Source organism: Psittacula echo (assembly GCF_963264785.1).
Source record: "Psittacula echo genome assembly, chromosome: 1".
In the NCBI taxonomy this organism is placed as follows: Eukaryota; Metazoa; Chordata; class Aves; order Psittaciformes; family Psittacidae; genus Psittacula; species Psittacula echo.
The window spans coordinates 19,798,869-19,804,049 of record NC_137735.1 but is presented as its reverse complement, the minus strand read 5'-3'; positions in this window follow the sequence as shown (position 1 = coordinate 19,804,049).

The window sequence follows — 5,181 nt, the reverse complement described above, 5'->3', positions numbered from 1 at the left end:
GGTGGGAAGTAATTGACAAGTGAAAGCCCAGTCACAGAGTCACTTCTGACTTCACATCAGTGTCTGCTTTTATTAGAAGGCACAGATCAATCCTGAGACTTACCTACTAAGCGAAGAGTTTCAACTCAGAACACTGGTAGAAGTGAAATGCATAGTTGGGAAAATGAAAGCCTTGTTCACATGTTACTTGTAGGCAGCATTTTAGTAACATCAGTGTCTTTTTATACAAACCAACAGAGCTGAGTGCTTCATATCTTTTTGTTACTGTAGTCTGGACATTGATACCGAGTACAAGGAACTCTTTTTATCCATGAATTGTAAGCCATATCACTGAACATGCATGAGCACAGTATGTCCCATCTCTATCATAAGTTCTGATGAGAAGCCAGACCAACAAGTAGGTCTGATTTAACTGTTCCCATAAACATAGCAGGAATGTAACGAAAAATTCCACTTTTAATTGTGTCCAGCAGCCTCCAGTGATCTTTTACAGGGATAATCAAAGATGGAATTTGGCCCACAGCAATTTGCTTTTAAGTTGCATTCAAACATCAAGATTAATAGGTACCACAGAAAAATAATCATAACCATAAACTCTGGACTGGTATTTTATGTCTTCCAAAATTATCTTGGATACATTGCTAAAAATCTTCGCATTCAGTTCTTGCTCTCCACTTTCCCCCCTTTAGACTGGCTCCATTCTTTCACTCTTTTTAAAGGACACCCGGCTACATCCACTCATCCATCCTCTTTGCTGGTATTTCCTATGTAAGCAGCACTGCAGCAGCAAAACAGGAAACGATAAACACAGGCTGTGTAAGAAGGGAAGCTGATTTCATTTTAAAACAAAACTGATTTCATTCACTCACACCCTCATATCCACATACTCACAGGCACCTAGATATGCGTGTCCAAGTTAGCCTGTGCAAAATTCAGGTGCCAGACTCCTGAATCCAGGAGATCTGTATGAAACTCCTTGTGACAACACAGAGAAAAAGTGACACCAGCCTTTGAGTTCTTACCATGTTGGGCTCCTCTGAGGTTGGCAACTGCGTACTGGTTTTGGCCAGGCCCTTTTGTACCTTTTAAGAACTGTCAATAATCAGTCTGTCCATCTTGTCCTGCCTCCAAGAGCCATCAGGATTTGCCCATTTGCTCAGGTCCTTTGCCTCCTGACCACCTGCACGTAGACACATTAGGATTTTGACGAGCTGCTAATCTAAGTGACTTCAAACGCATGCCATTCTTATAGCCCTACTGCTGCTTTTGTTCCTTCTGGTATGTCCAATCTCCAGACATTCCCATTTATGCAGGCCTTAACATATCTATTACAATTCTCCAAAATTTCAGTGATCACCAACCATGGAAGAGAACTACATAAATCCTAACCCTCCACAGAGCAAAGCAGAGAAACTGTTTCAGTGCACAGCAGAACTGCACAGTATTTTAAGAAAAGAAGTGAACTAATCAAAATTTGGCTAAGGTTATAGGCAGGTTGTCATCCACAGAACCATAAAATCAACTAGGTTGGAAAAGATCTTTAAGATCACCAGGTCCAAACATGTCATCCCTCTCAAGGGATTACTATACATTGAAAAATGTTATAGAAAATAAACTAATTTAGAAGAGACTTATTTCTAGGTATCACAAAAAAAAAAAAAAATCCATAATTCTCATCTGCTTTACTCACTAGTTCATCTTCCTGCCTTAACAAAGCTTTTCAGAAAAATAAAATAACTAAAAATTTGGGCTAGTAGTACATTGCATTTCATGCAACTGATCAAAACTGATCAAAAACTGACCAATTAAAAAATAATATACACTATCTGGAAACCACGGTTGCCCACTGATGCCTTCCTTCCTCCTCCTGCATTTCAATATTCTGAACATTAGCCAAGTACCTGAAGCATTGAGCCTAGTACAGATTAGCTGCAAGAAAGGGGACATCACAAATACCACATTTCTAAAAGAGAAAACAAAAGGCATTGTCCATTTGCTTCTAGTCTAGTAGAATTCCACCACAAAGGGGATAGGTTAATTCAACATATGGAAAGATAAAGTTTCTTGTTCTGCAGATAATTGCAACATATGAAAGCTCAGGTCTTCGTGCTATCCTCAGGAAACCGCAGGTTACTTCAACAGTCTAAAATAAATAAGTGACCAGACGAACAAATTCCTTACCTTTGCCCTTGTGGGTCTTAACTGTAGTAGCTGTTTAAGAGAATGATTTTCAGGCACCTCAGGGCAAGTCTTCATTTTCATAATGGAATTTATATATGAATTCTCTTGAGAATTACAAGATGCAAAATCAATATCTGAAGATTTCAATTTAATAATAATTAAACAAAAAAAAAATGTACTGCTAAAAATGACTGCATCTCTAAATCAGTAAAAGAATTGCTATGGTAAGAAAAGAGGGGTTTTTTTTTCAAGTTCTATTTTGAAACTTACGTCACTTTTGAAACTTAGGCCACTTTGGAAGAAGGCCTTGAGCCTTACTTTCTCAGGTGGCTAACACGCACCCTCATCTCCAGATTAGAATCAAACATTTTTCAGTTAAGCAAACAAATAATTGGTTTGTTCAAAGCAAAGTATGTTCAATGACATATTTAGAAAACAACATCAGATCCACCATGCAACAGCTTTACTGCCATGAGGCTGAATTCCTTTTGTACGACAGTAAAAGTACGGGTTTGTAAAGAGGGTCTTATTTCCTATACTAGGTCCTAAGTTGTTATTTTCTTTTTCTCATTAACAATAGGCTCACTCTAAGAGATAGGACTCCTGATGATAACTGTAAGAACTAAACCTGACAAGATTCTTTACTTTATCCTCTAGGTCAAGTACAAGAACTTCAAAAAAACATCCCAGGTCTTCTGATTCACAGGAACAGGCTGTGATTGTCCAATTAGAGCTGTAAAACTGCCAGCTAAGAGCAGTAGCCATATAATACCCCCTGGGGGAAGAATGTCAGAACTCCCACACTACATTTATATCCCATTACAACTTACTGCAGCCCTGAACTTTGCTGGCACCAATGGTCTCCAGAACGATTTGTTAGTAGCTCTATTACTTACCCTAAAGGTATAGTTGAATTTATTTTGTTTGCTTACAAGTGGGATTTCTTCTCTTCCGCTTCCAGAGATGGTGCTGTGTGGTTTTGTGGTTGTTTTGTTTGTTTGTTTGTTTGTTTTTGGTTTTTTTTTGTCTCGGTTTTGTTTTTTTTTTTTGTCTTGTTTTTTTTTCTTAGAATTCCTCCACAGTGGAATCTCCATAGAGATCCCTATGTCATTTTGCATCTGCCTCCTTGAAACTCACCCTGTGAGTTCCTTTCATCCCCTCTCCTCATTCATATGCATTCTCCTTATTGGCTATTATGAAGTGATCTCTAGTGAAGTCTTCCCCTCTCCCAAATGTTCTTCTTACTGCTACCATTGCTCCATGGCACAAGCTAAACCAGCTCTTCCCCTAAACCAGTTTGTGAAGCAAGAAATTAGTCACAACTCCAAAAGCAACAGCCAGCTTAGTGTAGTGAGAGAGATCTTCTTAGATAATACCGTAGTATATAACAAGACACAAAGACAACTCTACAGATATTAAATACAGGCCACAGAAACTTACTAAGCAATTTAAGTACTTTATATAGACGGCTTCCCCATTATGTCAAGGCTTATGTATGGGCTTAAAGCTTTTTTAAGTAGGTTTTTCAAAGCCAAGCAGCATCAGGACCAACTGCAGGTATTGTTACAAAAATATACACCCCTTCTCCCTCCTGCAAAGCAAAACAGCTAACTAAAACAAGCTTTTGTTCACTATTTCTCTCCATCTGTCCTTTTGCTCAGCTGAAGTGGTCATTTATGAAGGCAGGTGCAAGCGTGCAATGAAATACATCCATGTAAGTGGAAGACAAAAGTACCATGGCATTCTCAGGCTGTGAAGTAAAACAGCACCAAGTGTTGAGAGACCAAAGCAAAAACTCAGCAATGTGGCAAGTTTTGAAATCCTAGAGATCAGTCAGAAAAGGCATTGACAAGAGGTCTGGAAAAGGGATTATACATGGTGAACAGCAGAAAATAAAAGCAAAGCTGACCAAGATCTTTTAAAAAACTAGAAATGCCACATACAAAACAGTTAGACATTAAAAAAGAGGCATCAGCAAATGACTCTTAGAAGACCTAAAGATTAGTATGACAAACACTATATTGTGTACATACTTGATGAGAACATACAAGTTCTTTTGACTACAAAATTATCAAGGAAGAATGAGTACTCCCAGCAGAAAAAGGCTTACTAAGCCTCCAGTTAGCATTAAAAAAAAAGATGACAAAGAGATCAAAGTGGCAAGTGAAATCACTGCATCCAGACACCACCAAAATCCTGAAAAACTTCTAGATCAAGTATTTCTCACCACCCTTTTGAAAACAGATCCATAAGCACACTATAGACATATTTATTATTAGAGAAATCTGGAAGAAAATAAAAATAATTTTGACAGAAGGATCAGCAATGCAATCAGAAGCACTGACCTAAACTAGTGCATTCATATCGTGTCACTGTGAAATGTACAAAGTGCATATGCACTTATTCCAGCCAGAAACAAAACTTCCATTGATTCAAGTATATCCAAGACTGGACTAGAAAGATGCATGACCACCTTAACAAGATTTCTGAAGGGCATGCCCCTGTGGCATGGACACGCCTGCTATCAACACAAATTCAGAAACAATAGTGGGCAGGACAGATCTGATTTCTATATGCCCATGGGCTAAAACTGCTCAGCAGAAAGCACACCAGAACAATTGTTTCCAAGCACTGTAGCATGACAATTTTCAAAGTTAGGTAAGAAGCAATATTTTCCTGGAAGGACACAAGGCCAGGCTTAAGCTGAGTGCGTTTTGTTGTAGCTGCAATTTCTCATCAAAAGTAACTGCTCTACGCAGAAAGCCCACAGCACTTTTGAATGGGCATTTCTGCTCCTTCTGTCCTACAGCTTTTCATTGTGCCTTCAACCATTAGCATCTGTTAGATGAGAACACTGAACAGCAAGCAGCTGAAAAGTGAAAAAATAAGAAGCCTCTCTCAGAACTGAACAGCTTTGTTTACAAGGATCTTCCTCAAACAGTCCAAAACCTTCAGAAGTCCACTTTAAAAAGCAGTAACTTAAAAATGGCGTATTTCAAA